General features: G+C 40.8%; 1 long non-coding RNA gene across 1 annotated transcript in view; it reads left to right on the top strand.

Annotated features, from left to right (window-relative positions):
• The first annotated feature begins 251 nt into the window (after positions 1-251).
• The window catches only part of LOC149208052 (uncharacterized), an 85047-nt gene continuing 57758 nt past the window's right edge, over positions 252-27540 (top strand). Inside the window, exon 1 of the long non-coding RNA XR_016252720.1 lies at positions 252-656. This is a non-coding gene — a long non-coding RNA (uncharacterized LOC149208052). The remainder of the gene's footprint in view (positions 657-27540) is intronic.

The raw sequence follows: 27540 nt of genomic DNA, 5'->3' as shown, positions 1-27540 counted from the left end.
ATCTTAAAAAATAATTAATCCTTCCTCAAATAATAATATAATGATATTTTTTAATAAATATTTATTTTAAGTGATATATGAGCTTAAAAACTACATTACAAAATAATAAATAAAATAACTAGGAAAGAATTAAAACCGACATGGTGTATTTAATAATAATATAATGATATTTTTTAATAAATATTTATTTTAAGTGATATATGAGCTTAAAAACTACATTACAAAATAATAAATAAAATAACCAGGAAAAAATTAGAACCAACATTATGGTATTCATCCCCATCCTCGCTCATTTAATGAAAACTCGGTTGGTATCCTAATTCCTATCTCGGTTTTAATGAAATCTTGGTCGGTGGCTGGTTGTACAGAGCTGCTAGCCTTCGCCACCTTAATCTAGAGAGTCTGTCGTTGATGGCCACCTGCGCAAAGGCTTTAGGGAATGCAAAGGCAGGTTTTGAATTTACACAGAGGATTCTTGTGAGTAGCCCGGTCCAAAGATTTCCCCGAGCGATGCAGAGTAGAGCAAATTATATGGGCAAAGATCAGAAAAAAATGCAAAGTCCGTAGGTAAAAGCGATTTCACCTACATCGAGTATAGAGGCAACAAGCATTTTGAGCTCTTGAAGACCGCCACTGTAGGTTTATCGGTTGTTGAGGTTAGATGATTTTTGTTTTATATTTTCTCGGTGATTGGATTTGATTTGCTGTAAACTGCAACTGGTCTAGGGTTTTCAGGGTTTTGATGTGGGGTTCCTCAGAGAGAAAGTTGTATTGGTATGGCGGGTTCCAAGGGGCAGATTAGGGTTCTCGCTAAAATCCGATCCTGAATGACGGATCTAACCCTAACCCTAACCTCGAGTCTTTATGTACGCCTATTTATCCGAAGCCCTAATTTTAGGCCATGATGGTTGTCAATAACGCTAAACCGTAATTATAGGCCATGATGGTTGTTGTCAATAGCCGTCAACCGCAATTTTAGGCCATGATAGTTGTCAATATCCCCAAACCGTAATTTAGGCCATGATGTATATCAAATTTCGTTCATTTTAATCAAGATTGAATGTGAAACTCATTGGCCCTAACCATATCGGAAGTTAATAAAATTGCCGTGGAGGAGATTTGAATTTTTATTATCTTCTGTCAATGCCCTGGACATTTTTGAAGGCCCGTTTTTTCTTTTAAATACGCCGAGGATAACTACAAAGCTATAACATATTTATTTACTTATTTAGCTGGGTCTTTTATTTTGTTCAAATTAATTCTTTTCGTAATTGATTATCCTGTTTGGCTTTGGTTGAAAATTGAAAATTTAGGTGTATAGAACCACAAATATTTTTATATTTGAGAGAGTGCCCTTGTTTTCAACGGGTTCGTAAAACGTCATTGTTGATGTAACTTGGAAATTGTTAATCAGTAATAAAGGAAATTGAAAATGATAATGTTCTTGAATTTATCCCTCTGATAATCATGCACAACACTGACCCCATAATATTTTGTTTGGGTGGCTGTAACATGTGGAATATATTTGCGATTGTTGCATTATTTACACTTCATTTATTTAGCATTCAAATATCAAGCATGCTAAATAAATAATCATATGCCATATGCTATTTTTTGCACCCCCAATCCATAAACAAAATAATCATTGGGCTGATAGTGGTCAATTCAAGCACTTTCAATGCTTAGCCCTTGCGGGTATAGATGTTGCCACTTTTGTGCTGCCAGCAGAGCTAACCATATGCCATTTTTTGCCCTAATTAGGCAATTTCCATCAAAGAAGAGGCTTAATTATGAGTTATGAAGGTCAGACAAGCTGGAAATCATCCAAATTAGCTCCAACATTGTCTTAGACCAAGCCCTAGTTGAACTCGACCCTTGCCCTAGCCATAGTAGCTTGCCTTTATGGATTGAAAATATGAAAAAGAGAGGTAAAAGATGAGTTTTTGAAGTTTTGATCATCAAGAGGGAGGCTAGTGCTCTTTCCCTACTTGGGTGATGATGGAGTCTTAGGAACATTAACCATGGAAATATCAAACCTTTGAATGGAGCAAGGGTGAAAACCTTGGTTTTCAATTCCTAGCCCTAGCTATCATTTTATGAGGGAGAAATTCACTAGAAAAATGTTAATATTCCAAATATTAGCCCAAATTTATATTCTCACTGCAATTAATTTTCTCGATAGAGCTTAACCATATGCCATTTTTTGCACCCCCAATTCATAAACAAAATAATCATTAGGCTGCTAGTGGTCAATTCAAGCACTTTTAGTGCTTAGACCTTGCGGGTATAGATGTTGCCACTTTCGTGCTACCAGCAGAGCTAACTACTGCATTTGTGACTGGTTGGAAGTCTAAGTGACCTTGACGGCTTACAGATGTTGTGCATGTCCTGGGTGAATTTGGCATAATAGATACCCATCTGTTGTGTTACTTAAGCCAAAAGGAAGACCACTTTCTTATCAAGGGGTCATTTATCAATCAAAGAAAAAGGAAAGTAATCAAAATGTGTCATGAGAAAGGCATGGTTGTTTTAGTCTATGTCACAAGGTTCGTTGAACTTTAACCTTGAGGTTCGAATTTTGGCGAACCTTAATTTTTTGTTATCCTATAATTCATTTTAAATTTATATATAAAATAAACGAACCTAATGGCGAACCTCATGAAAAATTTGAACTTAAACTGAATCTAATCATTGTCGAACCCAAACTTGAATATGAACCATGTGACATTGGTTTTAGTTGCACCAAAATTCCTTCAAATGCATTTCTTTCCCAAAGCAGAGATGAAATCAGTCTTGAGTTGGTTGAAACATGTTTCCATTTAACTTGCATTTGTTTTGGCTTAGGGACATTTCTCAAAGAAGAACGATAGTAAGAGCAGAAATATTTGAAAACAACAACCAAAGAATACCAATCCCAATCCTTTAAGAGTATGGGTGATTGATGGTATTTGGGAACATGTGTACAACATTATGTATTTACATTAAAGAAAATATTCATGATATCAAACACCAAAATGGAAACTCAGCTTTCCAACCCTGAGGTTCCAAGCTGCTAAATGAGTTGTGCATTTATGGATTATTTGCACTTGTAATGATTCATCTAAAAGAAAATATATAACCCAATTTCACAAAAATGTAAGATTAAATCTGTTCTAAAATCCAAGGAAACAAATCAACAAAAGGACTTGCAACAAAGGCACTAGTCGATCCTTTTCAGCTGGTTCACATTAATTCTCAATGCTTGACATTGACGCGAACAAAATCTCTCACATCTCCAAGACACATCTTGAGAGTCAATATAGAAATTGTATTTTTGGTGGATATAATTTACTGCGGCAATTTCAAAACTAGAGGGGGGTAGAGTATGTATGCCTTCGTAGGATTAGCAGTCAAGTCGCTCTGCAGAGATGGGTCCCTCGTCCCACAAACAAGGGTTTCTCATACACCAATTTGGTGTCTGGCTTGGCTGCGACCCTTAAAAATGGATAATAATAATAATAATAATTTCTTCATGGATCCTGTCTTCATTGCTTAATTCCTCTCATTAGAAGCATGCATTCTCATTTCCCAAACTCGATTGTAGTTGCACAATTATTTATTTGCCTCAAGGTTGTTATTAAATATAAAATAAAACAATAGTGGCAGTGGATAGTATTTCAATTCTTAATGCCCCAATTTTCTAGTCAATCCAAGAGAAAAAGACTGAAGTGTTCTTGATTAGTTTCAACATGAAAACATGATGACCAGACCAGTAAACTAGAAATTAACTCATCGTAACTGAAGTTTATCTCATGAACTTGCACTCATGCTAGGAAGACAAAATTGTTGTCTTCATTGGTTATGTCACGAGCTAGAAGACCTTCCGTTGCTACATTTTCAACAAGGTTCTGGTCCGATTCACATTTTTGGGCTCTGTTGGTTCAATGAATGGAGATGAGGGTAAATATGGTCTTTGATTCCCTCATGAATGATCCTCCTTGCCTCAATGTCATACTTGTTATGTTGGATCAACTGTTGGGCATCTTGAGGTGGCACTATTTGCTGCTTCACAAACTTGAGCACCCCATTATCTTCCAACAACACTGATATTTGCTCCTTCCATGAGTAGAAGTTCGAGGCTCCCTCTAAATTGTGATTCGACCTTAGTCTTTGGAATGCCATACATTATCCAAAGAATTGCTCTACTCTTCAAACTCTAGCGCAAGCCTTCTGCTTGATCTACACTGTCCACTAAATGGTTAATCTGGCGCTGGTCTTTAAACTGATCTTTGCTCTGATACCATGTTACTTTCACCAAGATATAGAGTTTCTTAACAACTTGTAAGTAACAAAATAATCATTAGAGAAAAAAACACAATCACACAAATTGACATGCTTGTTTACTCTGGAAATCTAACAGGGAAACCCTACTTCCTTGGTTGTGGTATTTTTATTGATTGTTCTTGAGCAATTGGATCTATTACAAATCACTTTGTCTCTGAGAGAACATTCCACTTCTTCTCACAAATCTCAGCTAATACAATTGATCTCGGCTCTCTAGCATGCAATTGTTCCTTTCCTGCCTCCTTGACTTGCCTTGCAAACCCTGCTCTCTCTTACTTGATGTTTGTGCACTAGAAGCCTCCTAAAGCCTTGTGCACTAGGTCCCTATTTCCCAACACACATGAGGCCTCATAATCCTAGTGCAAATTTGCCCCTATTTCCTTATGCAGTTTTGGCTCCTATCTTGTAGCGCAATTCCTCCTATTCTCTTGCACACTTGTGACTTCCTAGTCCTTAGCACACAAGCTCTGTGCAAAATCTCCTAAATACTTGCGCACTTACGATCTCTTATTCCTTAGGACACAATCAAGGATAATCTCACAAACCTTGTGAACAAAATCTATGATTTCTCATGCCTTCATCCTCCTCTTTATAGACCCAATTCGAGCATGTAAGGGGCCTAGCTCAATATAGAAACTCGATTCTTGATTGACGAGTTAACCAAGTCTAATTGATTCTCTCGCCAATCAACAATTGGAGTATTAACTTGTTTTCCCTTCATTCAAGATTGGAGACTAACTTGCTCTAACTGAACTTGTAATTGCCACCTCCTTCTATAGTCAAATTGATGAAGACGCCACTTAATTGAAGCTCCAATCTATGCATGCCATCTTGATGATTATTCTAGTAAACTGGAAATCAACTAATTGTAACTGAAGTCTAACTCATGAGCTCACACTCATACTGAGAGAAAGATAAATTAAAGTCTTTACTAGCTAAGTCAAAAGACCTTTACTTACTACATTTTCAACACTAGCTAGCTTATCTCGAACTTGAATGAACTTAGGAAGGTACGTAATGATGGGCTCTCCTTTGCTCAACTGGACATGTCTTAGCTTGTCCTTCAATGTGAGCTTCCTGACATCACTAGTACCCTGACACAAATCCAAGATGAGTTTCCACATCTTGTATGCTGTCTTCTTCCCATGGAGATGAGGTATAATATGGGCTTTGGCCCCGATCAAGAATGATCCGCCTGGCCGTGGTGTCATTCTTGTTATGTTAGATCAACTCTTGGGGATCTAAAGGTGGAACTATTTGATTCACCACAAATTCTAGCACCTCGTTATCTTCCAACACCACTGAGATCCACTCTCTCCATCAACAGAAGTTAAAGGTTCCCTCTAAACAATGATTTGTCCTTAGTCCTTGGAAGGACATACTGCTTATCCAAAAACTACTCTTCAAAATTCTAGCACAAGCATGTTGACTGATTTGTGCCCTTCACTGACTTAACAATTCTGGTGCTAGTTTTTATGCAGAACTCTACTCTGATACCATTTTAATTTTCATGAAACTCTGTAACTACTTAGATGAATTACTGAAAATTGAAACCAAATTTACTTTCACCAAGATACAAAGTCTCTTAACAATCTATAAGCAACGGAAAAACACTAGAGATAAAAAACATGCACAAAAAATTGACATGCTTGTTTTACCTAGGAAACCAAAAAAGGAAAACTTGCTTTCTTTGTTGTGGTATTTTATTGATTGTTCTTGAGCAAATCGATCTATTACAATTCATGCTGCAACTACAACCAACATTCTATCTCTGAGAAAGTGCTAGGCTTCTCCTCACTAATCTTAGCTTTTACAATTGATCTCGACTTGCCTTGATCACTGCTTGATCTCAACCCTGCACACAATTGTTGCCTTGTTGAATAGCCTTGATCTGCTTTGCAAATCTTGATCTCCTTAGCTCCACAATCCTTACGCACTAGGATCCTAAATCCTTGTGCACAAGCTCTTATTTCCTAGCGCACTTGTGCTCCTCATTCCTTGCGCACTTGAGCCCTATTTCCTTGTGCACAATCTCCTATTTCCTAACGCGCCATTGCTTGTCAATTATGTGCACTCCACACACAAAGAATGATCTATGAATTTGTGCGTTTGTCCTTCTCTTTATAGATAGAATTCGAACCGTGCAAGGATGCCTAGTTTGATTAGCAGTTCACTCGAGTTTCCTTCAATTGTGATTGCTAGTTAACTGAGAACTCAACTCATTCTCTCTCTAATCAACATTGAAGTCTTAACTCATTCTCTTTCTAATGAACACTGAAGTCTTAAATCGTTCTAACTAAACTTGTCACTTCCACCTTGTCTTGTAGTCTAACTGAAGAAGACTCCACTTAACTGAAGCTCCAACACTACGCATGAAAACATGACCATTCTAAGAAATTGAAAATCAATTCATTATAATTGAAGTCTATCTCATGAACTCACTCTCATGCTAGATAAAGACAAATTTGTGGTCTTCACTGGCTAAGGCACAAGCCAAAAGACCTTCCATTGCTACATTTTTGACATTCCCTCTTAGGAGGAAGGGATTCTATATAATGCCCAACTTTTCTTTGAAATATACGAAACTACCTCTTACCGTTGCCTTGGTCAAGATATCTATTGTCTGCTCTTCTGGTAGCAACGTACTTGGCCTTTGTTGAATTGAGTGCAACTGATCTCTACTTCCTGTTGAACCAGGAAATAATTGCTGACCTAATGCTGAAGAAACAACGTGAAGTACTCTTTCAATCTGTTCAACTCCTTGCCTGATCTGCATCAGTGAAACCCTAAAGCCTCACTACATCAACCTGTTTGTACCATAATCCGCAATTTGCCATACCTCTGAGATATCTCAAAACATGCTTCGTATTAAGCTAGTGAACTCTCGTAGGATCCATCATGAACTGGTTCATTGCAAAACATATGTTAGGCCATGTGTTGACTAAGTACATGAACGACCTAATGAGTTGCCTGTACAATGTAGCATTCACTTGGTCTGCTTTGCTAGCTTCCCATCTTCCTCCATTTTGTGACTATAGGTGTGGTCATGGGCATGCAATCTTGCATATGAAACCTCTTTAGGATCTTTATAGTGTACTTTCACTACCCCAAGAAGATTTCCCAATCGACCTGCCATATTTCCAGCCGGAGGAAATAGTGCATAAGCCCTATACCCTTCATCGCAAACTCCCTTGCAAGGCTTGCCTTGCAATCCTAAATCAAGATGTTTGCTCTAGTCAAAATAATATCATAATCATAGAGCACTAGAATCAGTGAAAGCTCTCCAATCATGATGCAGTACAGGTTGGCATCTGCCTCACTCTTAGTGAAGCCCTATCGAAGGTAGATATCACTACAAGTGTACCATGCTCTCAGAGCCTACTTGTGCTCGTAAAGAGCTCTTCAACAAATATGCATAGTGCCTTTTCTGAAGGTCTCAAATCCCTCTGTTTGCTCCATATAAATCTCCTCCTCAACCACCTTGTCAAGGAATGCTATCTTCACGTCCATTTGGTGGATCTTCCACCCCATTTGAGTTGCAAGTGCCGAAATCATCTTGATGGATGAATAACGTGCCATTGGAGCGAATGTCTCCTCATAGTTGATGTCCTCAACCTATGAGAAGCCCTCAGCCATAAACTTGGCCTTGTACTTCTCTACACTCCCATCTGCTCCATGCTTTTCTTGCCTTTTCTTACTTTTCTACCTAGTGTGAGCCTAGTACTGACTTGCCTTTTGGTAGTGGCACAATATCCCAGACATCATTCTTTATGATGGAGGAATATTCCTCCACCATGGCATCTCGCCAAACTTGTTGAGAGGTTGCTTCCTCATAACAAGAAGGCTTTGTGTCTAACAAATCTGTCATTATTGCCATATATACGATGTACTTTTGTGGTTGCTTGCTCTGCCTGAACACAGAGCTAGGAGTCTTAATTCGCTCCTCGGCCTCTTGAATTAACCTCTCGACCCACTTGGTTCTCTTCCTCCCTGTGGTGGGAGTCACTGACTGAGTGGCTGCCTCCACTCATCTTGGTATCTCCTTATCATGTTATGACTCTTGGTCATTTTGTTGGGCAACTCGCTTGCCACTTAGCTGAGACTCAACGTGTAATACTAGCTGAGGCTCTTGCTTGGGAGTGACTAGCTCCTCCTCAGGTACTCCAACTTGCTCTCGCTCCAAGGATTCCCTCAAAGCTCTATCCTCCTCAAAACTCACGTCTCTCATGATAACTCTCTTCTTGAGTGATGATATATATGCCCTGCATGCCTGAGATGTCTCACTGTAACCCACGAAAAAATCTCTTTTAAGCTTGTGGGTTCCAGCTTCTTCTTGGTCTCTTTGGATACATGGAACTAAAATTTTGTCCCAAAGATGCGCAAGTGAGAAACATCAGGGTTCTTGCCCGTGAAAGACTCCTCCAGTATAACTTGTTCAAGCACTCTGTGTGGACCCCCTGTTTTGTAGAAATACTGCAGTATTGCATGCCTTTGCCCACTAGAACATGGGTATCGCCTGATTATGCAACATGGCCTTGGCTGCTTCAACTATGATGCGGTTCTTCCTCAGCTACCCCATTTTTCGAGGTTTATGGGGTGCTGTAAGCTCTCTCCTAATGCCCTCGCACGCACGTCCCTGAAGGCATTGGAGACATATTCCCCACCACTGTCACTTAATGCTTTGATCTTCTTCCCGGTTTGGTTTTCTACCCAGGCCTTAAACTCCACGAACTTTCAAAAGACCTCCTCCTTCTTCATAAAGAAGATCTGTGTTTTTTGAGAATAGTCATATATGAAATTGACAATACTTATTGCTCATGAGTGGTGGAGAAGATAAGGGCTCATAATCTAAATGTACCAACTCCAAACCCTTTGGCTTTGCAATATCGACCCTGAAATGATGACTTGGCATACTTGCAAGGTGTGCACCCATTGCACACATCATGCTGGTTGAATGTGCACTGTGGTAGTCCTGTGGCCATCTGCCAAAGGATCTTCAATGCCCCATGATGCAAATGTCCTTACGTCTGTGCCAAAGCTCCCCCACGTCTCTGCTCTGCGCACTTCCTGCCTTGCTACTGAAGGTTGCGCATGAATAAACCTGCAACCTGTAAATATTTTTCATCCTCACACTAATTTGCTTCATAGATCCATAAGCTAAATGGTTGAGGTAAGCCTTACCTTTGCTAAAATCGACATGACAACCCTTTTCCTCTAGGGTAGCAATAGAAAAAAGGTTCTTCTTAAGGCCTGGAACATAGAGGACATCCTTGAGATGGAGAGAGCTACTAGATTCCCTCTCAAAACTGATAGTACCTACTTCCCTAGTCATGTACTTGCCATCATCTACTAGCTCAATGTAAAACTGCATGTCCTCCTCTTTTAATTGGCTGAAATATTCCTTGTTCCTGGTTATGTGGAAGGTGCTGAAATTCTAGTGATGCAAAGACTAGAATAGTTTTTCATAGTTTGATAACTACTTCTATTGATATATACAATTTCTTCTTGATCCTTTCATCAACAAGTAGATATAAATGAAAAACTTCAACCAATGACTCTTCAACAATAGTAAATAGAAATCATAGTAGATAATGAACAATAGACAAGAGACACCAAGATTAGGTTCACATCTAGGGGAAAACCCAAAATTCTTTTCTTATGAGGGAGAGATTTTGTCCATCAATAGTACATCAAAAATGTTTCAACAATTCCAAAATGATTAACAATAAGGTACTTATCCAAGTTTGTTCATATAATGAGAGAGATGTCACTTTTGTTCAACAAGAAAGGTCTGAATAACGCTGATTTGTAGCCTTGAAGCTACTGTCAAAGAAGGTTGAAGACATCACTGTAATTACCAAAGAATAGCCCAAAATTTGTACCCAAACAACTCAATCAACTTCAGAAATAAGTTAGAACATAGAGTGAGTCTCCCTGTAATTTTTTGGCCACAAGAGCATCCCTAAAACAGAGATAAAAAATTGATCCCAAGTCACTGTGTCAATGAAGCCTTGAAGGAGGTCAAACTGCAGTGAAAAAATCCCTTGAAAGACTTCACACATGTGAGTAAACTTGTAATAAAAGTTTGAATTCTCTTGTAATTGTAGACTGAATCATTGAGCATGATGATGGACGAAATGATGCTAATGACCACTTATTAATAAGTGTCAAATGAGGGCTAATTAGCCCTAGTAGCGTCGACTTGATGACCTCTTATGGAGCCGACTTGTAGGTGATTTCTTCTCCATGTTTTTGATGAAAAATGGCGATCATAGCTACCTTATATTTCAACACTCCTTAGCTAGGGAGGTAGTTTTTCATTCTCTCTCATGATCCATCTTCCCGGCCAGTCCATAGGACCCTCGGTCCACAGCCTAAGGAAGAGAACACAATCCAAGTTTCTCTTTCTCGACCTCATCATAAGGAAAGATACATAGCATCCATCTCAAAGCATCTTCTTGTCAACAAGGTCTCTCGACACACAACCTACAAGAGGAATCATCAATAGATCTCCTGAACAACAATGTCTCTTGGCACATAGCCAATGGGAGGAATCATCAATACATCTCTTGGACAACAATGTCTCTTGACACATAGCTTGCAGGAGGAATCATCGATACATATCCTGGACAACAATGTCTCTTGATACACAACCTACGGGAGGAATCCATCCCCCAGACCTCAATGTCTCTCGGCACATAGCCTATGGGAGATTTTTTTATCCATGATGCTATGTAATTAGTGCTTCCTCTCACTCGGAGAGGGGTTCTTAACCAAACTTCATCTGGGACAACGGCTTCGTCAATACATCATTAATCTGCTCATCAATAGGGACATTCGAGCCTCACAACTCCTCTTTGGGCAATATTCTGGATGTAGTGATACTTAATTTCAATATGCTTTGATTTGTCATGGAACACCGGGTTCTTAGGGAACCTCACACAAATTTGATTATCACAATAGATAATAGTCGGCTCTAACATTTGATCAAACAAGTTAGAGAACAATTTTTGAAACCATATAGCCTCGTAGTAGGCAACATGAGCAATGTATTCAACTTCGCCTATACTTAATGCAATAAAGATTTGTTTCCTGCTAGACTATGAAACCATGGTGGAGCCCAGGCTAAAGCAATAACCAAAGGTGCTCTTTCTATCATTAAAGGTACCGACCCATTTGCATCAGTGAAACCATATAGTTGCCATTCACCATTAGAAGCATACATCAAACCATACTTAATGGTACCTCATTAGTACCTCAATACGTGTCTTGCTACAACCCAGTGTACACAATGAGGATCCACCAGGAATTGACTGCATGTATTAAATGCATAACAAATATCTGTCTTGGTATTCACAAGATAGTTCAACAATCCAATCAATCTCCGATATATAGTAGGATCAAACAACTTTGAGTCACTGTCCCAAGTTTTCTTCAAGTTTGTCACCATAGGAGTGTCCATAGACTTGTAGTCCATCATGCCAAATTTTTGAAGAATCGAAACAATGTACTTGCCTTGGCCCCCAAAGATCCCCTCAAGTTTTTTCCAAATTTCCAATCCCAAATAGTAATGCATGAGGCCAACGCCTTTCATTTCAAATTCTGAAACCAACTCCCTGTTGCTTTGAACAATCAATACTCTGGCACTTGTTAGAAACAAATCGTCTACATGTAATAATAATATTAGGGGTTCACCATCAACAACTTTGAAATATAGATTCAGATCAACTTCACACTTCTTGAAGCCCAAACTCAATAGATAACCATCAATATGGTAATACCATGCATGAGGGCTGCTTCAACCCATGCAATGCCTTCTTCAATTTGCAAATATGAGTTTCTCTAGTGTGGACCTCAAAACGTTGAGGTTGTTTAATGTAGACCTCTTCTTTAATGACCCAATTCAGAAAAGTTGTTTTGACATCCATTTGATGCAACTTCCAACCTGCAATAGATGCAAAAGTAATAACAGATCTAATAGATGCATACTTGGCAATAGTAGCAAATGCGTCTTCATAATCCTCTCCCTCTTTCTAGAAGAATCCACGAGACACAAATCTAGCCTTATATTTCTCCACACTTACATTAGCAACATGTTTTATCTTGTAGATCCATTTTGAAGATACAATGTATTTCCCTCCAGGTCTAGGCATGATCTCCCAAACATCGTTCTTCAATATAGGTTGATATTCTTCAGTCATCACATCTTTCCATATTTTCTCTTCAACAATGTCTTGATAGGAGGATGGCTCAGATTTAATGATCTTGCACATCAAGGCTGTATAACCATGGTACTTGTTGGCATTATGTTTCTGGTATGGCTATATGTTACAGATGTTGTACTTGATGGCAACTCCCGTGGCAAGGCTCTCAATTTGTTGAAAATTAAGAAGTACGCAGGTAATCAGTTCAGAAGGTGCGTACCCGCAGGTACACCATGCAGGGACCGCGTCCAGGCACGCAGGCCAGCCATTTAGGAGGTGCGTCCCCCCAGTGCACACATTTCAAGGCAAAGAAATTCACATGTGGGGTTTTCTTATGTTTTACTCTTGGTATTTAGCCGACGGTATTGGGTTATTATGGTGTCGGCTCGTGGTATTGATCCATGTTTTAAGGAAGAGCTTTCCTATATAAAGCAAAGGAGATCATTTGGCTTGAGCATGTTTTGGGTTGAATATCTTATGAGGGCTAGATCTGGTCTAGATCTAAACAAGGCGAATCTACTGATGGACCGAGATCTCTTCGGCGCATGTTCAGATCTGTAGATCTGACTGTCTGGGTTACTTCTGAAGTCTTGAAATCATCTATGCCCGGGGGTACGCAGTGCAGAAACAGGAAATCTGCGTCGGTACGCAGAGCAGACACAGGAGACCTGCGTCGGTACGCAGAGCAGAAGAAGGGGAGCTGCGTCGGTACGCAGAGCGACTAAGGTTCAGGTGCGTCTGCATAGTAAAAGTACGCGGCGCGATAGTATTTTTGGGTGCGTCCCTGCAGTAATAGTACGCAGTGCGGTTGAAGGAACAGTGCGTGGGCACGTAGGCCACAGAAGGGAAAACTGCGTCCCTGTCTTAAAATGTTCTGTTGATTGAATTTTTCTGTTGATAAGGTGTTCTGGGTTAGTTCTGTTATTGCTGATCTGATAACTGTAGTGGACTGTAACCTTTAAGTACTTGATGATCATTTGATGCTTTATGAAAAGAAGTAGGGGGTTGTAGCTCCCTTCCAGGAGAGATTGGAAAACGAGAGAGAGTTGTAGCTCTCTGCAGGTTGCAGCCTGCGTACTGGTAAAGGACTGCACCAATACAAAACCATTGTAAAAGGAGTTTCTAATTTGAAAGAAGATAGAGATATATTGCAGCAGGTGGTTTTCACCCACATTGGGTTTCCACCTTACATCTTGTGTTCTTTGGTGTGACTATCTATTTTCTTTTGTTCATGCTCATTATTTTATGGTACTGACATGCAAAAATAATTCAAAGAACAAACAAAGAAGATTTATTAAAAGAATTGTATAATACTGATTCACCCCCCTCTCAGTATTATTTCCAACAATACTTTTTTGGCTTCTTGCTTTCCCTCAAAGTCCCATGAGCAGTAACATGACCTTCAACTTCCTTCAAAGTTCTTTAACCAGGCAAGTCTCTTTCTTGTCTCAGCAATAGGAACTTTCGTAGATTCAACAGGTTCACGATCAATGTCTTTTGCATAGGAGTCTTCATTCATAGGTATAGGCTCTTGGGGCTTTGGTTCCACATTCTTTGAGCAGTTTGTACTTCATCAGATTCCAAGTGTGAACCCTTGGATTTCTAGAATGCAACATCCTCATCAAATATAACATCCCTGCAGGTCTCAATATATCGTTGCCCTGGAATATAGACCCTAAAGGTCTTTGAATTCTCACTATATCCAACAAAAGTCCCCTTTCTTCCAGATGGTTCCAACTTTGTCCTTTCTCTTCGGGTACATGAACAAAATCTGGACAACCAAATATTCTTTAATGTTCAACATTTGGTCTCTCACCTGTAAAGACTTCTTCAGGAGTGTTATAGTCCAAGATTCGATGGGGGCACTTGTTTTGAACGTAGAGTAGATAACAGTCCTTGCAGCTTCACTCCGAAGAAACATTGGCAATTCTTGATCATGTGGCATAGCTTTGACAACTTCCATTATAGTTCTATTCTTTCTTTAAGCAGTTCCATTTTGTTCGGGGTAGTAGGGAACTATTAACTCCCTCTTAATTCCAGCATCCCTGTAGAAGTCAATTAATTCATTTGATACATACTCCCCACCATTCTTGGACCTTAGAGTCTTGATCCTTCTTCTTGTAGCATTTTCAACCTATGCTTTGAATTCATGAAACTTTTCAAACACTTGATCCTTGGTGTTGAAAACAATAGCGAGAAAGTGACTCCTTGATTTGTGCCTTAATTCAAGGAGTTAAATTCGAGTTCCTTCTTGTGCGTGCTCAAGTTCCTATAAATCAGGAGATTCCTTATAAATTAGGATGAGTTCCTAAAATTTATGAATGTCCCTAAAACATAGGATGAGTTAGGTTGCAATTAACTAATGTGTTGAAATTGAAAGTCCATTTTTTTATTTTCTAGTGTGAGTTGAGTGAGGAAAAACACAAGTGATTGATTTTCAAGTGGTTGATTGGAAATAGGACGAGTTGCATGAACAATTAACTCATGCTGACTCAATCAATCACAAAAGCAAACTCCTTAATTAGAAACTTACTAACTTTAACCATTCAAATTACCTTTTAAAGTAGGAATGAAGGCACAAGTTTAATCATGGTTTTGATGAACAAGAGTCAGTGAGACCAAGCAATAGGAAGCACGATTTTGTGCATGGAGCTTGTGAGGAGAAAATTTCGTGGATTTTCTACATGGTATCAGAGCAGTGAACAAAATCGATCACCACACAAGACCTCAAGTACAATGTTCATGGAAGGAGTCATGGGCTATTAGGAGGCAGATTCGAATGGGAGCCCTAGTTCAGCTGATGAAAGGAGCCATATGGTTGATAAGAGGGCAATTCCAGAAGTACCTAAGAGCAGTGATGATGGATTAGCCATATCAGTGCTAGTGGGCAGACTGTGTGAAGTCCCAAAGTGTTGCATTCTTGAAGGATTAAGGAGTAGCAAGTGGGCAGTTGATGAAGACCCTATGTGTTGACTCATTGATGGACTATGATTAGCTGGAGGGTAGATAGTTTGAGTAGCATATGTTCAGTCTTCTTGGAGTAGCCAAGAGAGTTGATAGTGGCAGATTTGACAGCTAGAGATGAAAGCGTTTTGAAGTAATAGAAGTTGCAATGATCAACAAAAAGAGGATGCAAAGTACTTGCCACATGTGTTGAAGGAACATCCTACCACATGATCGAGAAGAAGAATAGTTTCAACGACCTGAAGGAGTAGGATATGTAGTTTCAGATTGAGCCAGGAGATGATGGTTAGTATGCAGTAGCCAGCTAGAGGAGTTGGTACTGTCAGTGTTTCGAGGGAGTCAAGTAATCCTCTCCATCTCAAAGATGTACCCTATGTTCTAGGATTGAGGCAGAATCTTGTTTCAGTAGCTACCCTTGAGGACAAGGGATATGATATTATCTTTAGCAGAGGTAAGGCGTACCTCCAACACTTAATTCTTGATGTAAGAAACAGTTAGGTGTGAGGGTGAAGAATCTCTACAAATTGTAGGTAGAGATAGGTGCAGGGTTGAGCAACAAGGTAGGGAGTGCTCAGAGTAGAGGTGGTGGTTGAGCGAGAGTAGGATAAAGTTCTCAAGATAGAGACTCAACCAGTATCTCAATTTTAGTGTAAGATAGTTGGCAGTTGGGCTGACTAGCAGGGTGATGACGGTGACCATAGTTCAGAGACTTTCAGTATAGGGGGAGTTCGAGCTAAGTGCACAGAGGATTTGGTTAATGGAGGTCAAAATAGAGTTGAGTCTCCCAACATCAAGAAGCTTACGTAAAGGTACATTGGATACAAGGCACTGATGTCTAAAGAGGTGGACTTGTAGAGCATGGTGGGAAAGAACAAGTCTTCAAAGCAAGTTTCACAGAAGAAAGCAGAGAAGTCTTCTAGTGTTGGAGACAAATCCAGGTGGATAAGGTTCTTCTAGGAACACCTTCATCGCTAAGAGGGAGTGTTGAAAATAGTAGTGAGAAAGTGATTCCTTGATTGGTGCCTTAATTCAAGGAGTCAAATTCAAGTTCCTAAAAATTAGGAGATTCCCTATAAATTAGGATGAGTTCCTAAAATTTTGGAATGTCCCTAAAAATTAGGACGCGTTAGGTTGCAATTAACTGATGTGTTGAAATTGAAATCAAGTTTTTGATTTTCTAGTGTGAGCTAATTGAGGAAAAACACAAGTGATTGATTTTCAAGTGGTGCCATGTTGAAATTCTAGTGATGCAAAGACTAGAATAGTTTTTCACAATTTGGTAACTACACCTATTGATATATACAATTACTTCTTTATCCTTTCTTCAACAAGTAGATATACACGGAAAACTTCAATCAATGACTCTTCAACCAGAAGGTCTAAATAAGAAGGTTGATTTGTAGCCTTGAAGCTACTGTCAAAGAAGGCTGAAGACACCACTGTAATTACCAATGAATAGCCTCGAGTATGTAAAAATTTCTGTTTTCCCACCCCAGTTTTCAGTTTCTCCTTATTTCTACCATGTAGTTAAATGCCCATTCCCATAACCATACATTTAACAGACTGAAAAAATAAATATCGCTGAAAACACAAATTCTGGAAATTTTTCAGAATGCTGGAAATTGCAGAATTAAAAATCAGCAATCAAAAACAGCCATTAAAACACTGATATTTTTGGTCAACTTGACCCTGGAAAAACCCCCTACAACTCTTGGGGAAAACTAGTTTGAGAGCTCTTCTTTATTTCTGAAAATTGCCTTTTTACAGTGAGAATTATTCAGCAAAAAATCAGCAAGCAAATTTACAACTTATCTCCTTTCCCGTGCCTCACAGCAATCTGGAAATTATAGCAAACAGGACAGCAATAAATGTTGTACGGCCTCCGTTTTGTGTGTAGAAAAATCAGCAAACTGCTCCTCGATTTTTGTGCAAAAATCTGCCTTTCAATATGTGCTGAATCAACTGTACAAATCTGCTCAACTGCTGCCTTGGAATGTGTGCCAAGCTGTTGTCTCCTTCTCCTCCCTGCTCAGAAATCTCTCTTGCTCTCTTGCTCTTCTTCTCCCAATCTGCTCATGAAAGAATGAATGACCTTTTCCTCCTTTTCCTCCTTTAATATAACTCCAAGTGACTTTTGGGTGATCTCTAAATCCAATCGCTGAAATAGATTTAGATCAATGGCTGAGATTAAATGCTCATTTAAATCTCACTTTCTATTTTTTAATTCACCCCACTTTAATAAAGACCCACTTAGTCATTTATTTCCAAAGTCACTTTTCCTTTCTAATTTTTCATTTACTTTAAAATTAGACTTAGTAACTTTATCACTTAAAGTCACTTTTAAATTAAATTTAACTTTATAAAATTATAAAGTCACTTTAGGAGAAAAATTAAATTCTTTTGGACACTTTTCCCTAGGGCAAAGATCAAAGCCTAAGGGAACCACCTGTCCTCCGGTACCAAATTTCAACACTCCCTCTTACCGAGGAAGGTGTTCCTCACCACACCCATCTTGTCTCTGAAGTAGACATGCTTGCCCCGTGGTAAGGCTTTGGTAAGAATATCTGCAACATGCTCATCAGTGGAAATATACTCAAGTTTCACAACTCCCTTCTGAACATAGTCTCTGATGAAATGATATCGGATCCCGATATGCTTTGACCTGTCATGAAATACTGGATTCTCTGTGAGTTTAATGCAACTCTGATTATCATAGTAAATCACGGAAGGTCTCAACGGCTGACCAAATAAGCCAAACAACATCTTGCGAAGCCAGATGGCCTCACAACTAGCTAGACTGGCTGCCATATACTCTGCTTCCGCTGAACTCAGTGCTACTGACTGCTGCTTTCGGCTGAACCATGACACTACTGCTGAACCCAACCCAAAACAACACCCTGAAGTACTCTTCCTATCAGAAGCACAACCTGCCCAATCAGAATCAGTGTATCCTGCCAATCTCACTCCATCTCCCTGCCTGTAGTCCAGACCATAATCCACTGTCCCCTGCAAGTACCGCAAAATGTGTTTTGCAGCCACCCAGTGAACCTTCCTAGGCTCACACATAAACTGACTCATCGTGTTGACTGCAAAACAAATATATGGTCTAGTGTTGACCAAATACATCAAGGAACCAATCAGCTGCCTGTACAATGTGGGATCCACCAACTCGGAATCCGAAGCATGAAGCTTCTTCCAGTTGGTGATCATTGGTGTCGACATGGGTCTACAATCCTCCATGTGGAATCTGCTAAGGATGTCCACAATATACTTCCCCTGCCCCAGGAAGAAATGCCCCTCCTCCTGCCACACCTCCAAACCCAAAAAGTAATGCATCAAGCCGATGTCCTTCATCTCAAACTCCGCCGCAAGATTTCTCTTGCAGTGCTCTATGAGTCTCTCTGCACCTGTAATGATCAAGTCATCCACATACAGCACCAGAATGAGAGGCTCCTCACTAATCACAATAAAGTAAAGGTTCGGATCTGCCTCAGTCTTTGTGAAACCCATCCCCTGCAAGTATGCATCTATCCTGGAGTACCAAGCTCTGGGAGCTTGCTTCAGGTCATAAAGGGCCTTCTTCAATCTGCACACATGGGACTCCTTCCCATGCACCTCAAAGCCCTGTGGCTGCTCAATGTACACCTCCTCCTGTATGAAGCCATTGAGAAATGCGGTCTTCACATCCATCTGGTGGATCTTCCAACCCATCTCTGCTGCTATCGATATAATGGAGCGGATCGAAGTATATCGAGCCACGGGAGCGAAGGTCTCCTCATAATCAACTCCCTCTACCTGGGAGAACTCTCTAGCCACAAACCTCGCTTTGAATTTCTCAATGCTGCCATCTGCAGCATGCTTTACCTTGTAAAGCCATCTGGAAGTAACCACGGATTTGCCCTCAGGCCTCGGCACCACCTCCCAAACATCATTCTTCATGATAGAAGAATACTCCTCCTGCATGGCCTCTCTCCAGACCTGCTGGCTAGCTGCCTCCTCATAGCTAGAAGGCTCAGAGTCAAGGATGCTGGTAACCATCGCCATATAACTACAAAACCTCTCAGGTGGTCTACTCTCTCTGACCGGCCTCTTCGGCTCAGCAACAGATGTGGCATCTCTCAAGGTGTCCTGAAGCCACTTGGGCTTCCTCTTCCCTGAGCATGCTTCTCCCATAGGAGGATGAAACTCCTCCTCATCATCATCAGTAGCCTGAACTCCTGACTGTCTGTCTGCTGTCCTCCTGCCTGCACCTGAACCTGTAGAAGCTGAGGTACCGTGTGAATTGTCCATCAGTGGACTCCCTAGTGAACTGCTCTGCATGCTTCCCGGAGCACCACCCCTCTGGCTCGGCGAGCCACTGCTCACTGATGGACCTGACATCCTCATAGATGTACCTCCGGATCCTCCTGATCCCTGCCCACTGGATCCCTGCGACTGACTCAACTGCTGCTGAGGGTCTGGCTGATCCAGATACTCTAACTCCCGTGACCTCCCAAAGGCCCTGTCCTCCTCGAACTTCACATCCCGTCTGACAACAACTCTCCTCTGTGCAGGAATGTAAATTCGAAAGGCCTTTGAGGTCTCACTGTAGCCCACAAAGATACCCTTCTCTGCGGTGGGCTCTAGTTTGGTCCTCTTCTCCTTGGGTATATAGGAGTATGTTATGCATCCAAAGATATGAAGATGACCAATATCAGGCTTCTTCCCAGAGAAAGCCTCCTCCGGAGTCATGTGCCCCAAGGCACGATGCGGACTCCTGTTCTGCAAGTAAACAGCTGTGTTGCAGGCTTCTGCCCACAAGAACAATGGCAACCCCTGATCATGTAACATGGCTTTGGCAGCCCCTATGATGGATCTGTTCTTCCTCTCTGCAACTCCGTTCTGTTGGGGGTTGTAAGAAACAGTGAACTCCCTCTTAATGCCTGCCTCCGCACAATAGTCAACAAACTCTCCATGGGTGTACTCTCCTCCATTGTCCGACCTCAAGGACTTGATCTTTCGACCTGTCTGAGTCTCCACAAGAGCTCTGAACTCCTGAAACCGCTTGAAGACCTCACTCTTGGTCTTCAAAAAATAAATCCAGGTCCTCCTGGAGTGATCATCAATGAATAACACATAGTATTCATATCCACTCAAGGAAACATGAGACATCCGACTGCTCACATCGGAATGAATCAAATCAAGTATCCCCGTCGCTCTGCTGTCACTGCTGGGAAAGGGGGATTTGGCAAACTTGCCCATCGCACAACCTCTGCAAGTATCAAAGTGATCAGTACTGAAATCTGGCACACCTGTAGTGATCTCCCGCAATGTCCTCAAGGCTCCATGATACATATGTCCCATCCTGCGGTGCCAAATCTCACACAGCTCAGAACTGCTAGCTCTGCTGTCGGTACTACTGCTCAATGCCAAAAGGGGTTGGAATGCAAACTTGTACACCTTTGCATGGCGTACTCCTATCACTCTAGCTGAATCAGCTGGAGTGCCCCTGGGATACATCAACACCTGTCCTCCCCTGAACAGTACCTCATATCCTCTGTCCTCCAAAGCTGAGACGGATATGAGGTTCTTCCTCATCCTTGGCACATAAAGAACCTCTGACACCTTCAAGGGAGGTTTGGACTCCCTCTGAAATGTCACTGTCCCCACCCCGACTGCTCTAACAACTCTGTCATCACCGAGTACTACCTCAATATCAGTGCCACTCTCTGAAAGCTCTGAGAAGTACTCACGGATTCCTGTCATATGACGTGAAGCCCCACTGTCCACATACCAGATACCTGAAGATGCTCCGCTAATCGAGGGAAAAACATGCTCCCTCTGAACCTGTGTGGCAGGTGATCCTGCACTAGAGGACTCACACGTAGTGAACGCAAACTCCCGGTCAAAACGACCTGCAAAGTCCTCAATCTTTGCTGAAGCTGCCACGTCCTGGTTCTTCCCCTTCTTCTTCTTCTTCTCCGGACACACAACTGCATAGTGTCCCATCTTTTGACAATTCCAACACTTCACCTTGGAATAGTCCTTCTGTGTGTTCCCTTGTTTACCTTTACCTTTGCCTTTGCCCCCACCACCGCTTGTGGAAGCTTGCTTCTTCCCTTTGCCTTTCTTGCCTCCTGCCACCAGTGCTACGTCTTCATCCTGCTCAACTGGCTTGGCTGCCCCAAGTTGTCCTTTCCTGATCTCTGTCTGAATGCAATCATCCCAAAACCTCTCCCATGTGGGAAGGGTCTCACGTGCACAAACCCTATCAGCAAAGTTCAACCATGAATGGGGGAGGCCATTCAATGCAATACGCACCAACTCAGTGGATGGAATGGCCTCTCCAATCGCTGCCAACTCATCTCTCACATTGGTAATCTTTGTGAGATATCCAGCTGCACTATCATTCCCCATCTTAATGTTCTTCAGCGTCTCCTTCAGGACCATCTTCCGGTTCTCATTGGTACTCTGGTAGAGATTGGACAATGCTGTCCACATCTCATGGGCATTGCTCTTTCCTCTCACATGAGGAATGCAATGGTCTTTGATTCCGTCTAGAATCAGCCTCTTACCCTTATTGTTCTTCTTTTTATACTCAGTCAACTGAGTAACATCAGTGGGCACAACAACAGAGTTCTGTGCGGTATGCACCATGATATCCCAGACTTTTGCCTCCTCAAAGATACTCTGCATTCTCTCCTTCCAAACGCTGTAATTTATATGCCCATCCAACCTATCCTCCACCCTCAATCCCAATGACATCCTGCTGTCCTAAAACTAAAAAATAGCACTGCTGTAGTAAAGATAAAACTGCTGTTTATGAAAAAATCAGCTTGCTGGAATTTTCTGAGTGAAAAATCAGCAACTGTAATTTTTCCTTTTGTTGTCCCAAACTGCCCTTCAGCACTCAAGCTCTGATACCATGTAAAAATTTCTGTTTTCCCACCCCGATTTTCAGTTTCTCCTTATTTCTCCCATGTAGTTAAATGCCCATTCCCATAACCATACATTTAACAGACTGAAAAAATAAATATTGCTGAAAACACAAATTCTGGAAATTTTTCAGAATGTTGGAAATTGCAGAATTAAAAATCAGCAATCAAAAACAGCCATTAAAACACATTAAAACACTGATATTTTTGGTCAACTTGACCCTGGAAAAACCCCCTACAACTCTTGGGGAAAACCAGTTTGAGAGCTCTTATTTATTTCTGAAAATTGCCTTTTTACAGTGAGAATTATTCAGCAAAAAATCAGCAAGCAAATTTACAACTTATCTCCTTTCCCGTGCCTCACAGCAATCTGGAAATTACAGCAAACAGGACAGCAATAAATGCTGTACGGCCTCCGTTTTGTGTGCAGAAAAATCAGCAAACTGCTCCTCGATTTTTGTGCAAAAATCTGCCTTTCACTATGTGCTGAATCAGCTGTACAAATCTGCTCAACTGCTGCCTTGGAATGTGTGCCAAGTTGCTGTCTCCTTCTCCCAATCTGCTCATGAAAGAATGAATGACCTTTTCCTCCTTTAATATAACTCCAAGTGACTTTTGGGTGATCCAAGTGACTTTTGGGTGATCTCTAAATCCAATCGCTGAAATAGATTTATATCAATGGTTGAGATTAAATGCTCATTTAAATCTCACTTTCTATTTTTTAATTCACCCCACTTTAATAAAGACCCACTTAGTCATTTATTTCCAAAGTCACTTTTCCTTTCTAATTTTTCATTTACTTTAAAATTAGACTTAGTAACTTTATCACTTAAAGTCACTTTTAAATTAGATTTAACTTTATAAAATTATAAAGTCACTTTAGGAGAAAAATTAAATTCTTTTGGACACTTTTCCCTAGGCCAAAGATCAAAGCCTAAGGGAACCACCTGTCCTCCGGTACCAAATTTCAACAGAGTATATACCCAAATAGTGCTTGGTCAACTTCAGAAATAACTTAGAACATAGAACGAGTCTCCCTGCAATTTTTCAGCCTCAAGAGCATCAACAAAATAGAGATAAAAATTGATCCCAAGTCACTGTGTCAACGGACCCTTAAAGGAGGTCAAACTATAGTAAAAAGAATCCCTTGAAAAACTTCTTCGCACATGTGAGTAATCCTGTAATAGAAGTTCAAATTCTCTTGTAATTGCAAACTGAATCATTGAGCTTGATGATGGACAAAAAATGATGCCAACGATCACTTATTAATAGGCGTCAAATGAGGGCTAATTAGCCCTAGTAGGGCCAACATGATGACCTCTTATGGAGCCAACTTGTAGAGGTGATTGAGCCGTCTTATAGGTGTTTTCTTCTCCATGATGAAAAATCCCGACCATAGCTACCTTATATTTCAACAGAAGGATGCTTGTTAAAATTGGCAACTAGGGCCAAACTTCATGTGGGTCATCTTATTCATGACTGATAATATTTTTATTAGATTCCTCTCGTTGAGAGGTGTAGGATTGATCTAAAGATCATCTGATTCCGATAAGTATTCATGGAGTTATGAACTTATTTTGATTATGGAATTATTATCAAGCCGACCTACAACTTATGTAGGCTCAAGAAGCCCAAACGTCATGTCTATTCAACCTCTACATTTTAGTATAAATAGAAGAGGACTTCAAGTCATTTCTACACACACTTGGATCTCTTCATCTCTCTACTAGTCTTTGGGTTTTAGTAGGAGGAGAGATCCTAAGATGAAGCCGATGATGCCGGTGAAGCTGATGATGCTAATGCCGGTGAAGCCAATGATGCCGTTGAAGCCGATGATGTCAGTGACGCCGATGATGTCAGTGACGCCGATGATGCCGGTGAAGCCAATGAGGCCGGTGATGCTACTGATGCCGCCGATGTTGATGCCACTAATCTAGGGTTTGCTGCTGCTGATATAAATCAGATTTATGTACTATTTCTCTTTGTTGAATTATTGAAGATAAAAGAAGATTTGATCAAAGGGTTTCCCCATATTGGGGTTTGTCCCTGGCTAGCCGCCACATCTTGTGTCTCTTGTCTTGGCTTGTTTTCCGTTGATCGTTTAATGTTCTATCTGCACTTTACTTATGCACATGTGATTGCTAATCTATGAATAATAATAAGAAAGAAAAGTAAATTGATCTAAGCATAGAACATAACATAATTTAACAATACTCCATAATCAATATACCTTATGCTGCTACCTATTGAGCTTGCCATGCAAGCTATCAGTAGAGAGCGAATCTACCTATGCTGATGTAGCCACATGGTCCTTATTGGACCCCCTTTCGATTAGGACACTTAGTAGCATATTGCTCGAACTGATGGCAATGGAAGTATTTGATCTTTCTCATATCTTTCTTCTTCTTATCGCCATTCTGATTGGACTCAACCTTTCCTTGACCCTTCTTGCCCTTGGCTTTGCTACCTTTGCCTTCCAAGGCAAAGTTCTCATCCTCTCTTTGCTGATCTTCCAACTTTCGTTCCTCTCTAAGTTTCTTCTTAGACGCAGTCTGACCACAACCTTTCATAGCTGGGAAGATTCTCTTTGCCATTGACTGCATCCTGGAAATTCTACCAAGACTTATGAAGTTTGAGTAGTGCAAGACACACAAGGCCATTGTCTGCCACAATCTCGGCCACTCTAGCTATTAAATTTTAAATTTTCATGAACCTCTCCAACTACTTAGACGAATGATTTAAAACAAGGCAACTAAATATTGAAACCAAATTTGCTTTCACCAAGATACAAAGTTTCTTAACAAGAAGTAGCAGAATAAAACACTAGAGATAAAAACACAATCACACAAATTGACACACTTGTTTACTCAGGAAACTCAACAGGGAAAACTTGCTTCCTTGGTTGTGGTATTTTATTGATTGTTCTTGAGCAATTGGATCTATTACAAAACAATCTGTCTTTGAGAGAGAATTTTGTTTCTCATAATTCTCAACTGATACAATTGATCTTAGCTTGCCTTGCTCACTGCTCATTCTCGACTCTATAGCACACAACTGTTCCTTTGCCGCCTCCTTGACTTGCTCTGCTAACCCTACTCTCTTCTCCTTGATCTTTGTGCACTAGAATCCTCTTAAGTCCTTGTGCACTAGGTCCCTATTTCTTATTGCACATGAGGTCCCTAAATCCTAGCGCAAAGTTGCTCCTATTTCCTTGCGCAGATTTGGCTCCTATCTTGTAGCGCAATTCCTCCTTTTATATTGTGCATTTGTGACTTCCTACTCTTTAGGACACAAGCTTTGCGCGCAATCTCCTAAATACTTGCGCAATTGTGATCTCCTATTCCTTAGGACACAAGCTCTCTATGCTCTCCACAATCAAGGATAATCTCACAAACCTTGTGAACAAAACCTATGATTGCCAGTGCCTTTGTCCTCCTCTTTATAGACCTAATTCGAGTATGCAAGGGGCCTAGCTCAACTTAGAAACTCAAGTTTTGATTGACGAGTTAATTGAGAGTTTAACCGATTCCCTCTCCAATCCACACTTGGAGTATTAACTCGTTTTTCCTTCAATCAAGATTGAACACTGACTCACTCTATTTGAACTTGTAACTGCCACCTTGTTCTGTAGTCAAACTGATGAAGACTTCACTTAATTGAAGCTCCAACTCTGTGCATGCCATATTGATGATTATTCCAGAAAACTGGACATCAACTCATTGTAACTGAAGTGTAACTCATGAACTCGCACTCATACTGAGAGAGACAAATCAAGGTCTTCACTGTTTACGACATAAGTCAAAAGACCTTTACTCACTACATTTTCAACACTCCCCCTTAGCGAGGAAGGTACTTCTGGAAGAACATCCTCCACTTGGATTTGTCTCCAACACCACCAAGCTATCCACCACTACAACTACTGCCTTTGAACTAAAAGACTTTCCTGCTTCTTGTTGCAGAATTTGATCCGAAGCCCTGTTCCTTCCAACCATGCTTCTAGGATTCTGATATTGAGCATCTAACAATGTCACATTAGATTAGTTGAGGCTCCTGTTTGCCTTGCCACTTGCTTTCTCTCAGCAACTGACATTGTTCTTGCATCCAACACACTGGTCTTGTACTTCCTCACACTTGCATTGACTCCATGCTTCACCTTGTACACCCTATCTGAGTGTGCTATTGATTTTCCCTTTGGGTGTGGCACAATCTCCCAGACATCTTTCTTCACGATGGAGGAAGCTTCCTCCCCCATGGCATGCTGCCAATCCTACTGAGAGGTTGCCTTATCAAAACAAGAAGGCTTTGAGTCTATCAACTTAGTCATCAGTGCCATATACCTGGTGTACCTTTGTGGCTACTTACCTTGTCTAAATGTGGTAATGGGAGGTCCAACTCTCGTGATCCTCCCTAAACAACTTGTCTGCCCACCTTGCTTGAACTCTCCCTGTATTGGGAGTCACTGGCTAAGTGGCGGCCTCCACTTGCCCTGGTTTCTTCTCCTCCTCATCCTGTTGGTCAACCCACTTGCCAATTAGCCAAGGCTGAAATTGTGATATTAGATAAGGTTTCTTCTTGGGAGTTCTCTCTTGCTCTTACTCTAAGGACTCGCTTAGAGCTCTGCTCTCCTCAATCCTCATGTCTCTACTCATGCACACTGCTTGCCTTGCTGCTCAAGGTTGCGCTTGTCTCAAGATGTAGCAGGTGCAAATACTTTATCCTCACACCTATTTGCTTCTTACAGCCAAAAGCTAAATGGTTGAGGTAAGTGTTACCTTTGCTGAAGATGAGATCATAACCCTTGTCCTCAAGGGTAGCTACTGAAACAAGGTTCAACTTCAGTCTTGGAACATAGAGGACATCTATGAGATGGAGAGAGCTACCTCACTCCCTCTCAAAATTGATAGTACCAACATCCCTAGTTGTGTACTTGACTTGGTCACCTAGCTCAATATGAAACTGCATGTCCTTCTCCTTCAAGTGGTTGAAATACTCCTTGTTGCCAGTTATGTGGAAGTATGATCTTGAATCAATATACCATACATTGTTCTCTGCCGGGCTTGCCATGCAAGCTATCAATGAGAAATATTTCTCAAACTGAGAAGAAAATGCATCTACCGTCGCTGATGCCAGCCACT

The sequence above is a fragment of the Pinus tabuliformis genome, chromosome 1_2 (assembly GCF_031772625.1).
Source record: "Pinus tabuliformis cultivar Carrire ecotype Pingquan chromosome 1_2, CPIR1, whole genome shotgun sequence".
NCBI classification, from domain to species: domain Eukaryota; kingdom Viridiplantae; phylum Streptophyta; class Pinopsida; order Pinales; family Pinaceae; genus Pinus; species Pinus tabuliformis.
The sequence above is the reverse complement of the archived record's forward strand: the minus strand, read 5'-3'. Positions and strand labels throughout refer to the sequence as shown.